Raw genomic sequence first — 12989 nt, forward strand, 5'->3', positions numbered from 1 at the left:
ACGGCTGATATTCTGTGGCTCTCGCATGTTTATTGGTCACGGTCGACATTTGTCTTTTGTAAAGGGTCACGACGACAGCTTGAAGGAATCAGGACGAGCAAACTGCATATTATATTGTGTTATCTTAGCCTGTTTCAGTGTGCAATACTTGTTCTGTATTGCTGCTAGTTGTTTATTCTGTTTAACTTGATTTTCTTTTTTGTTTATTTTTCCGCTCCAGAACTTATAGAAATAGAGTAGCCGAGGGAATACAAACCCGAACACAGCAAGTCAGTTAACACAGAAGAGACGCCCCAATTTTTTAACATAATGTATGTTACATGTGATAGTCGTTGTGGGTTCACCAATAAGCTGGCGAAATATTTGGTCGCGCACTTAATTTATAATTGAACATGCTTATGAACACGCAAGTACCGTGAGAGTCGGGCAACACTGGAACACTCGCGAGCCGTGACGTAACAAGCAGCTTGCTGCGCGAGCGTCTGCATTGAAACGAACGATATCGTTCCGCGGAGAGCTGCTCATGAACTCGAGACTATTTAGCTTTGTTCAGCTTGGCACTGATATGGAGCGATTTTCAGCCGCTGAAACTTTTGGTAGAAGCCGACGGCTCCGCTCCACGCAGCACGTGACGTCACACCCGCCAGGCACAGTGGCGGTTGCCGGTGATGAGCGGGGTTTCTAAGCCGGGGACTTCCGGGGCTTGATCTCCGCTTAAATACTCTTCTACGTCTATTTTTCGTATGTGTACAGGCATAGTAAACCCGTCACGTACATTTTTCGCCGAAAAACGCAAACCGTGATCGTATCATAGCCCGTTTCAGGGCGTCTCCACCGTCCACATTGATATAGCCAAATATGGCCTATATATAAGCGCCCTCATCGTGCTTTCCACGCTTAATGCGGAGCGTGGTAAGCTGTCCTATGGACAGCTTACCACGCTCACCATGTATGCTTACCACGCTTCTTGCCGCATGCAGATGAAGTTGTAATGAAATTGACCGGCGGCCGCGGATCGCGGCAATGCGATTCAACTTCAGATCAGCAAGTGGGCGTCCCGTGCATGACGTCATACGCGTTTCTAGCAGCTCGCACTGCAGCTTAATACGATCCGGACTATTTGACATTGCCTAAAGTTGGCGGATTGCGGTGGTGAGTGTATTGCTTCATGGTTATTTAACACGATATAATAGAAGTAGCTCGTGTGAAGCGACGAAATTAGCGCCTTTGGTTCCGTCGCGTTTGTAGTTGGGTTATGAGAGCATATACACTATTGCTTGCCATTTGTATGAGGCAGAGCTGTTGTGCTAGGTTTCTGTGCACAGGATAGTGCAGACGTTTTCCAACCATTCAACTAATTTTTTCCCGCGATGTTTTAATGCATATCCTCAACGGCAGAGTGGGCGGAAGAAGCCAACGTTTGGCGCAGCTGAATTCTGAAGACAGGCGATCATCACGCAAGTATACTGCATCGGTGGCACGTACTGCTTTTGTTAGCTACAATGGCTCGACGAGGGGTATCTCTTATCTTGCCGGCGTCATCGCTATATCGTGCTCGCAGCATTTTCTGAATGGGTCTTACATTCTGCTCAACCTTGCGGCATACAGAATGACTGCACCTATACCACGTCAGTCCTGGAATCTTGGTATAGCTTTGACTCGAGTCCATGGGTACAACATTAAGTGGAAGAATTTCAATGAGTAAAATTTCGCGACGCCATGACGTGAAATGCTTCGAGAAGCTGGCTGAGAATCACAGGACGTCAGCCGGAAGTGAAGCTCTATGCACGACAGCATCGCTCATTGTATGCGAGTTCCTTCGGGTCATTGAACCTGCGTGTGTTAAGTCCTCGGTCTCGGAAGCTTAAACATCGGAACGAAAATATCGGAAGGTTCGTTACACTTATACGAAACAAAGCGAGTATTCTCTTACAAACAAGGTAATCGATTCAAAGATAACGTGAAACCAGCGAGCATTTATTTTCACTGATAAGTTATTTGGCAATCAAATACGCCAACCAACTGCCTGACAACCTTACCTGGCAGGGTGAGAACGCTCGCGGCCTTTGGTCTATACCTTTGAAGCAATTCGTGGGGAACACGCGAAGTTCAATGTTTCATTTTGCTTGAGCTCACCACAACAGTGTGAAACAAATAGCAACGCATCTATGTCGCACATTTGTGTTGTGATGAATAATAGCTTGAATTTCACTAGTGAATACTATTTTCAGGAGAGTAAGCTTGAGTCACCATGCAGTCAATCGCGTATTTCGTTTTGTTTAGTACGGTATCCTCCGTGATAGTAATGTTCATGATGACTATGATGACAAATATTTGATAGCTCCCAGAGGCACTAAGGCGTATGATGCAAGAGGACATTTGAAACGCTATGCAACAACGTAGGTTTCATTGTCCAGTCAGAACGTTTTGGCGGCATAAAGTAATATGTGAGCGTACACATGTTATGCAATGGAGTATTCATTTGGTATAACTGTGATAAAAATACAAAGCAAGTGCCCGGTATTTGTTTGACGTTTCCTTCAACAGTACATGCGCCCGTAAGCTTCACATTCGACTATAAGTTCAAGTTCTTTGTTGTATTGACGATGACTGGAAAGTCATTCTGTGATTAACGTATTGGCGACCTTGGAGGTGGCCCTCGAACTGGTACTCTGCACAATCGGTTCGCAATCAACTGTTGCGTCCTTCTGTCCTGCAGACAGAACGATGTTTCTCAGCTTGATTTTCGGTACGTTTCTTTACTTGTTGCGTAAATGTTGAACTACGACGTTTCAAAAGTCGACAGCACATCTAGGGTCAGTGTAAATGCACCTCTTTACAACCCCCTGGCAGATATTATGGAGTGATCGACCTAACTGTTGCGTCTAATGTAATTATTGTATTCATTTATGTGCATTTTTTTTCTTATGAGGAAAGTGTTTTATGCCGGGGTCCACCAAGATCTCAGCGAAGCATTTATGTCACGAATATAACGTTGTAGAACTGTAGCACTGCCAAATGAGAAATAAAGGAGAAAAAAAAAACGTACGAGAAGAACTACTTCCATCGGGCGTCAAACCTCTCGTATCTTGGTATACGACGAAAAGCGCCCGATGTTCCATGAACTAAGCTACCGGGGCAATTGCTGCGTTTTGTACGAGCGAGCCTTATGTCTTTTCCACATTCTCTCTCACTCCGTGTTCTCTGTTGGTGAAGCTAAGGCAGAGCGTGGAGGTGCCGTCGTCTGTGAGTGCTCAAGAGAAGTTATGGGGCGTGGCGCAGTTAAAACACTGCATCCGAGATTTCGCGTCAGCGCCTAGTCTTGAAGGCCTCGAATTAGCTTCTCGATCGCAGTGAAAAACCCTGACCGAGTCAGCATCGAGGAATCGCCGACACATTTATGTTCTTTGCCTCTTGAGCTCTTTGTTGAAGTGGTGCGCAGCTTCCACATGCACCAACGATGTTTCAGCGCCGACTATATCGAGGGTGATAGCACCGGCTTATTTAACAAAACTGTTGCAGTACGCACTGCAGCAAGGCGACGATGTCGACGGGCGATTTTCGTGCCTTGGAACAGCGAAACTAAGGCCAGCAGGACGTAGAGGTGAAAAACATTATTTATCCCAAGAGGGAAAGGTACGGCGGAGGAGTGTCAGAGGAGCCTATCCACCGTACGAAAATGCCATATATGGCACTTATATCAATTACATGTTGCCATATATGGGTATATACGTCTGCATATGAGGCTATACCGTTTGCCATAAATGGAGTCAAATATTGCCATATATGGCGCCAGTGTCCCATATCGGGAGGTCTCCGCTACCCTCTTGGCCCAATCCAGGATCTGGTCCTGGACCTCGGGCATGTCGGCACGCGTTCGCACCTACGAACCTCCGCGTCCCTCCTTGTTGAATCCCGGAATGCGTGAGCGCTGGCGTATAGGTTTCAGGAGCGCTCACTGTGCTGTTTGTCCCCACATCTGCCGATTTTCGAAGGCGCGCATATCGAGTAGCAGTGTTTGGTGTGTGCTTGTAGATGTCATCTTTGCGTGCTATTAACGGTATGCAGTTTTTCAGGTATATGTTCAAAACTTCAGTTTCCACAACGGTTAAATTATAATCATGGGTGGTAGTCGTCGCTATGGAGACGTGCTACTATGCGTCAACATGGGTGCATCCATGTTAAACGGTGCTATAGCTGCGAACCGCCTATAAAAATTGTACAAGCCCTCATGCATCACTACGCAATAAGCACTATACACGCTTCACTTTCGTGTTATACCAATTTCTGTGGTAGAGGGATCAGCCATGTTTTTTAGGGGCGAAGCTCCTTAACGAGTAAGTCTGTCCATGCCTTGTATGTATGTAGTAGTACGTAGCCACTGGTGACACATACCCGCCATAGAGCGGGTATGTGCCGCAAGAGATGCGAGATGGCGGCACTTGGAGTGTTAACTAGATCGACGCACAAACGGACGGACAGACAGACCAGCAGGTGGACGGACGAATGGGTAGACGTGAGTACGTACGGACGGACACACGAACAGTCAGAGAGACAGATGGATGGATGGACTCACGGACGTACGCATGGATAGACGCATGGACGGTCGCGTGGACAGACGGAAGCAAGAACGGACGGACGGAAGCGCGGACGGGCTGGCGGACGCTTCGTCCCAGTCATCATCATTCACTCCGTGGATACGCTGTGATTTTTTTTTCATTTTGGCAAATCAGTTCCGCAAATTCATACAATGTGAGCAATGGAAAAAGAGAGAGAGAGATTTATATATGCAATAGAGAAGGGGCAGGGATCAAACTAAACTATGTCCAGTTTGCTGCCCTTCATGTGCGGATGAGAATAAGAGGGTAAAATAGAGAGAGAGAGAGAGAGAGAGAGAGAGATTTTATTCACATTTTCTTTTCGAGAAATCCGCACGAATTCTCTAGTACATTTTTGCTACAAAACAAGTGGATGTCATTTTTCTCTTTCATCTTTTTATTCTTCTTGGGATGTTTTGTTCCCACTTACTGCGTGGGAAACGTACATGGTAATAAATCAGCCATTCCGTGCACCCTCACTAAAGTTTGGCCTTCTAATAAGAAGCGTCTTTGTGTTCCAGTGCATCGCGTGGAACATAAAGACGCTTCTATTCATTGTATGCGTGTCCTTTATTCACCTTCGCTAGGTGAATAAAGGACACGCATACAATGGATAGCGGCGTATAGCTTCTACTTCCTGCAACTGAACCACATTCTCAAGAGTTTAGAATCTCATTGTTCTTACTGCCCCGCCGCGGTGGTCTAGTGGCTAAGGTACTCGGCTGCTGACCCGTAGGTCGCGGGTTCGTATCCCGGCTGCGGCGGCTGCATTTCCGATGGAGGCGGAAATGTTGTAGGCCCGTGTGCTCAGATTTGGGTGCACGTTAAAGAACCCCAGGTGGTCTAAATTTCCGGAGCCCTCCACTACGGCGTCTCTCATAATCATATGGTGGTTTTGGGACGTTAAACCCCACATATCATCATCATCATTGTTCTTACTAGCTCTCGCTACTGAAAGTATGTATATAAACCCCCGCGAGCTTATTGGCCTTGTTATCAGAGGCTCGAGGACTCGGGTGCGACTCTCAGTGAGCGTCACGCTCACTGAGTTCTTTGCTTTTCACCTCTATCTACCGTAGATGGAGGTGAAAAGCAAAGAAATACCCGTGTACATATATCACCTATAATCAAAATTAATGTCAAAGACTACGGCGTGCCTCATTATCGTACCGTTGTTTCGTCGCGCAAAATCCCAGAATCGCTTAGCAATGCACGTGTTAGCAAAGCTGCTCACGATGGAACTGGACTGGGAAAACAGCGTCGGGCTTCACTTGCCCAAGGTCAACATGTGACACATGAGCACGATCCAACGAAGCATAAACTGGAGTCATAGAGTTGGAGCAGCGAAACCGAAAGATGGGTTCGAAATAGAGGAAACTTATACGGAAGAATCACACAATGCCGGCAGTGTCGAAAGTGGAGCGCAGATAATTTGCGTCGAGGTCATCGTGTGCGCCATCTTGTTGCACTTGCAGAAATTGAGCGAAGAGAGACGTGACAGGTGATTGTTCAGCCTATATGACAGGTAAGATACCGCTTCCGATTCGGCAAAGGAACGACCATCGTAAGAGAAGCAAATTAATCTACGCAGGATAACGCGGTGCGCTGACGTTAATGCATAAGCGCCGTTTTGCGGATATTACAAGAGCTGCGGTCACATTGTCGCGGGAAAGTTATATATGCTCCCCGATAGAAGGACGTCGCATGATTGCACGCTTCGACAGACGCCGCGATGACGGGGTGTATTTCCCCGCTGTCTTCCGTTTATTGTCTCGCGGATTGGCGCGTGCTACCGCGTGAGACGTATATAGTGCGACCTGAAAGGCGAACTGTCTGAGTACCTACTTTCGCGGCAACTGGAAACACCCATTGAGGATGGGCCGAATCTCGAAAGTGAATCCTTTTCACTGCCTGTCGTACAGAACAACATTTCTCCTGTGCGACGGCATGAGAGATTGCGGAGGAAAGGGTGCCAGAGAGCCGCATCTGCGCCTTTAGTGACGCGTCGTCGTCGTCGTCTTCCCGCGCAAACATACACAACTGCACGTGTCAAATGCCTTCGTGCTTTCGAAACACGTTGAGCACGTGACCAACCTTGCGCCCCACTTGTAACGGTGTGTGTGTGTGTGTGTGTGTGTGTGTGTGTGTGTGCGTGCGTGCGTGCGTGTGTGTGTGTGTGTGTGTGTGTATGTGTGTGTGTGTGTGTGTGTGTGTGTGTACTTGTAACGGTGTGTGCGTGCGTGCGCGTGCGTGCGTGCGTGTGTGTGTGTGTGCGTGCGCGCGCGCGCGCGCGTGTGTGTGTGTGTGTGTGTGTGTGTGTCGATCGTCGTGAAGAGAGGGAAGCACGTTTCCATTCTTCAAGTGACTAGACACGCGTGGTGCCATAGTGCCTGACAAGGTCGTCGTACGTGTGTCGCATCTTTTGTGCGTGACTTGTTCACACACTGGTGGTTGCGAGCGCTCTTCTGCGTGTAAAACGAATGCAGCGTCGAGCATCAGCACACACGAGCGGCAGATTCCACTGGCGCGAACGCTACAGTTCCCGCTATTCATTTTATTACGCAAAGGTGATATATGCAGTGAAGTAAGAACTGGAGGATCCTAAAGCTTCACCTTTAAGATTTCAACGCGATAGCGGTATCCTGTCCCTATATAATGCGTGATTCAACCGCTAAGTGCAACTTTTATTGTATCATGTTACTCTAGAAGTTTCAATTGTGGATTACTACAAAAATAAAGTTGAAAGTGGCTTCTGTTGTGATGCTTTCGCATGTGCTTGCACTCAGTGTATAATGGGTAGTATGCTGTAAACCACGAGCAATGATGAGCGTGAAATGGTACAAGGACAGCGCGCGCACTTCTTTCTGTCGCAACCTGTGCCACTGGTCATGCATTCGACCTACTACGGGTGACATTAGACAAGCGTCAAGCAGTGTGTCAAAGGCTGTCGGGAATGCCAGCGCCAGAAGAGACCATCCTGTAAGCCGGCAGGGCTTCTCCGACCATTTGACCCACCTCGCAAGCCGTTTTACCAAGTTGGCATCCATGGATATAGTTACAGCTTCCGAGGTTGCGCAGTTCTTCTGAAACTGTACTGCGTCATGGTGCTCCCTCTGTAGTAATAAGAGATAGAGGTACAGCAATCACTGCGCAGCTTAGGGATGAAGTTTTTCGGCTGAGGAACACCAAGCATCCAAAGACGACTGCGTACCATCCGCAGACCAACGGCCTTACCGAAAGACTAAACAAGACAGTCACGGACATAACGCACAACAAGAAATGCACCGAACGAAGAAATATGGTGGACATGTTATCATGTAAATTAAGAACAATATACACATTAAAGATAGTTTTTTACAAAAAAATGAAATAAACTTTGTGCAAACATCGTTTCACGCAGCAGAGACACATGCCATACCGGATAAGTGTTGATTGACACGAAGATTGACACGCGTATAGGCAGCGGTCTTGTGGTATACTCACACGCGCTGTGGATTCTGAAATTTTCGTGCCCGTTCTTCTAACGCGTTAACGGAAAGAGGACCAAGGCACCAATAATTTGGTGAGTACCTTGCTTGAATTTTCTTTCCCCCCCGAAAAAAAAAAGTGCAATGTCTTGCAGAGAGCTGACTCCTAGGAGGAAAACCAGGCAGGAAAACAATTCTAGTCAGAGAGGTTGAAACTTCAGTTAGCGCTTACTCACTGAGGAAAAGGTGCAGTTGGCGCCTGGTTTCTATGGCGTCATTAGCAAAAGATAGTATAGTCTCGTCTTCCTGCAAATCATGGCGTCTTGGCCCGTTGAACACTTAAAGACCAAAGTCGTTGTCAGGAATTGCGGTTTCCATGCATGCATCATGCTCCAATCGGTTTTCAGGAGTTTTTTTCTGCGCATGAGTCGTATTCGGGGAGAGCAGAACTGCAGCTTGGCAGAGTTTCTTCGGCTGCTGTAGCTTTTTTGCCAGTTGTCGAATGTGCACCATGCGCAAGAGTCACCTTTCGAGAGATAACCATCAAGCGTTACCTTACGGCGTTTCGGCGCGGCCATCGAGTCTCATAAAATGGCGCTGATTGACACAGAAGACGAACTATCCACCAATTCCTGCAGGTCGTGTATTTGAAGGTGGGTGACTTCGCATTGCTAGGAAGCAACGCGCTCAGCAAAGTTCGGGAAGTGACACAGTGTGCGAAGAACGAGCACTTTAGCGACGATACATGTCGGCTGGTAAAGTTCCACCTTAAACACTAGCGCTCGTTTCTCCTCTGGCGGAAAGATTCGAGGGTATACATTTGCTACGCTTCCCTTCAAGTGCCGGCAAGGTCACGCTTGCCCAGTATCTTACTCTGCACGTGAAACGTCTGGCGCTTGTGATTGCACCCCTAAAGAAGGCTGGTTTCTGTTGCGTTGTCATGCCACAACGCAAACGTGAATGAATGCAATGGAGTTGATGCCAGATGTGAAGTTCCAGCGACTCGCATCAGAATGTCCGGAACAGACAACCGAAAGGCACAGATAGTGCACGGTACAGCGTAAGTAAACTTGTGTTGCATGCGCTGGCAGTTCTTGTTGGAGTTCACGCGTTCTGAGAAGTTCATTATGATGCACTATGCTCTGAAGAAGACCGCAGTTTCTTCCTTCAACATTAGTGAACAGACCACTCGAGATTTTGTGTGGTCCGAGGCTGCACACATGAATGCGCATACTAGTTATAGAACAGTGTATACATGGTATATTTGTGTGCTGCGCGGTGAAATGTTTTGTGCCCTTCTGAATCTGTTGACGTCAAAGTAAATGACGGCTGCACGCTTGCAAACAACTGAAGACGTCTTGCCGCAACGCTATCGTTTCAAGGAGTACATGTAGCGACCAAAGCTACAAAAAAAGAGAACATTACGCGTTTTTGTGCGTACTTAAGTTTTCTAGCGCATATACGCAGTGAACAAGCTATTTCCATGGGAGTAGGTATAGTCTGGCCCCAGGTTCATTTTCGATTGAGCAAACATTTTTCAACAACGATTGCGTCGCCCTCGCAGATTGCACGATGAAACCTGTAAGGTTGCAGTACTAAAGGCACAGCGCAACTGTAATGTCAACCAATGCTGCGGGAAAGTCCGCCAGAAAAATAACGCGTGGGAAATCGTGTTGTTAGCGTGCAACACAATTTACAAAAAAAAATAAATACTTATTGCGTACCGCAAGCGTGTTTGGAAGTGCGCAGTAAAGACTGTTGACTAAAAGGTATCAGTGCGTCAGGGCTACGTCAGTATCGGCATGTTTCGCTGCAAATGTCGTCGAAAGACGATAGTCTTGCGCCTGAAGAGAGTGAACAAAACGTTTATTGGATGTTCTGTGCAAGAAAATCAGTTAATTGTATTCTCGAGGCGCTGCGTTAGAGCACGCCGCGCGCCCGCAATCTCGAAGGCCATGGTTAGAGTGCCTATAGATGCGTGCAGCGGAGGCGAACGAGCGCGTCGAGGCATGAGCTCTATCTGGCAGTTATCCTCGAAAACGAAGGATGGCACCCACGCCTGTCTCGGAGGCGATATGGTGTAGAACGCAAAGCGACTGGTAGGTGCAACTACCGTGTCGTCTTAGCAAAACCCTGGGAACACTTTCCTTTTGCATTATCATCGCAGCGTGATAAATGCTATACGGTTCTTAGAATTACTTTTGTATGCATTCTTTAGTATAAAAAGGCACCCCCAAAAATATTGGCATGTAGTTATTGTGCCTCAGATATGCTTAATCATTTATTTTTGGTTGACAATCGCACAAGTATGAACGCTGAAACTAAAGCAATATTGGTGGGCGCTACGGATGAGCTTAGATTATGACCGTTTAAGGAATTATTTTGATGTACAAAAAGACAAACGAACAGACAGACAGACCAAAATTTTTGCGTCGGCGAAATACCATCGTCTTTAAAAATTATTTCCTTAGGCATGCAGTCACAAACATCGACATTGAGAAATTCGCTCAGAAAAGTAAGCAAAAGCAAAGTGTAATTAAGAATATAGAAAAAAAAAACGCCAGGCCTGCGCGATAGGCGTAGCATAGTCACGGCGAAAGCTAGAAGAACAGCCTATCAGAGCCTTTTCAAAACACTCATTGAGTAACTACTGCAAGAGCACTTGCTTAGTACCTACTAGGGCGTTAATAATAAACTCTCTGGTAGTAGGCCGGCATTCGCTATGCTATTTTTCGCCATTCTTTTGAGAAGCGTGGCATCCGCTAAAGACTTGCAAGAAATTTTGTACCAATTGTTCATGCAGCGGCTGACGACGACGAGGAATCATAGCTGAATGGGTATGCGCCACCGTTAATAGGGAAACAATAACAAGCTTTTGTAATGGGCTGGAGCGTTGGACGGCCCACTCGTTACGCTATTCGCATTGTGCGACGACTGGTTGATCTTTCGCTGTTGTTAAACGCTTTATAAGTCGTATTAACGCGATTGCTTTCCCGACATCAAGCCTGCCTAAGGCAAGTTCGACAATAAGTCACAAGCACCGGTGTAGCTCAGTGGCAGAACTATGGAAAAAGATTCACCGATTGGTGCCTACGGTATCAGTTTTTTACCAGTCAATGAAGAAGACGATGGAGCCTCTTATTGATACTGTTATGTTGCTCGGCCTTCACAGTATTTGGAAAAAGTACATGTCAGTACGCCATGCCGACATCAATACGCTGCCCATTCGTGAATATTTCCCCCAAAAGATCACGAAGTTTATTGAAGAGTGTAAAACTGAAGACACAATTCCAGAGTGGCCCGAACATCTATTCGTATAAAGGAATTCTAGTCACTATATAACCATTCCGTTTGCTACCGCTGTATGTACTGTTTATGCATTGTATTATTATTGTATGATGTGCAAAAGTAAGTAATAAAGAAAAAACTCAGTGGTATAATACTGGGCCGGCACCCCGCGGACCCGGGTTCGAACCCCACCGTGCCATTGGTGCTAGGTCATGCCTGCGTAAGGCAAGTTTGACAACAAGTTACAAGCATCGGTGTAACTCAGTGGTAGAATTAGGATGGCAGCCAGCGGACCGGGGTTCAAGCCCCACTTTGTCATTAATGCAAGTTTTTTTTTCTTATTTCGCGCGATGTGATTACGAACACCAGCGGCAGCAGCGGGCAATATGCAACTGCGCGTGACCCGAAAAGTGATCTCATAACAGCTTTCGTTGTAAAAATCAGGGGACCATAAAGCTTCGCCTTTAAGAGCTGAACGCCATAGCGACATTTTGTTCGTAGTGCTCACGTAAACACTTAGTGCATGAAACCTTTTCGAATTCGATATGCACCCACTACGGGGCCTTCAGGTGCAGAAGCGTGTGTGCCATTCGAAGTGGGGCACCGGCTTGGAACCACGGAGCCATTATGATCGAGAAGCACACGTTATGGCGCCCGTTGGCAACGGACGCTTGACCACGTGTTTTTTGTGAAGCATGAAAACTACTTTCACTACTTTTCCAAACAGAAGTTCTTTTCATTGTTTTCACAAGCAGATGCGTGGCCGTGTGGTAGAACGTCCGCTCAAACGATCAAGTAGGCTTCGATCCCCACTCGAACCTCAACAAACCCTGGTTGGGTCCCCACTCTGCTCCAGCATTTTTTATCGCTTTATTTGCATCGTTCTTTATTTTTTTTGGTCATGCATACGATGATGATTTTTCACTCACACCCAATGACGCTGACCACGACGCCGAAACCACTCTGTAAGTGGAGCCTTCATTGACTTTTGAAACTCACTTCGACCCGATGAGGATTATGCCATATACGTTTAACCGAGTTAACGATGTCTTCTCCGATCGGGTATGTCGTCGCAATGACAAGTTTTTGATGACACTAGCAATGACACTAGTAATTTCAATAGTGCGATGAGAGGCCGTTGCTCCAAGTAGTCACGAGCGCGATGTTCCGGGTGTGCGGCCAGGAAGAAGAAACCATCCCCCATCTAGAGCTACGCTGTACGTGTTTGGGCCCACACCAACGAAAGGGCACCACACTGCCCGAAGCTCTGGGGTTTGTTCACAAAGATGACCCGGGGCCACCCACAGGCGATGGGGCGGCTGGTACAGTGAACTATGCGGCAGAACGCACCACCAAAACAAGGCTGGTGCAGCGGTGGCGCACGACGCAGCGGTAATGACTTATGTGGACAAAATTGAAGGTGTGCAGATGCGAGTATGTACGCCTGTGGAGTGTTTTGTTCATTTACTTTTTAAGTGTTTTTTTTTACTCTGGCTAGGCCATATTAATCTGACCCGCTCAATACAAAGGGATCAGCCTCAAATCATCATCACCATCAGCAGCAACTGTGCCCGTGGTTTACTGCAATTTATTGGGTTTACTTACTCTCCTCTCAAGCATGCGTATTAGGAGAGGG

The sequence above is a fragment of the Rhipicephalus microplus genome, chromosome 4 (genome assembly GCF_043290135.1).
Source record: "Rhipicephalus microplus isolate Deutch F79 chromosome 4, USDA_Rmic, whole genome shotgun sequence".
NCBI classification, from domain to species: domain Eukaryota; kingdom Metazoa; phylum Arthropoda; class Arachnida; order Ixodida; family Ixodidae; genus Rhipicephalus; species Rhipicephalus microplus.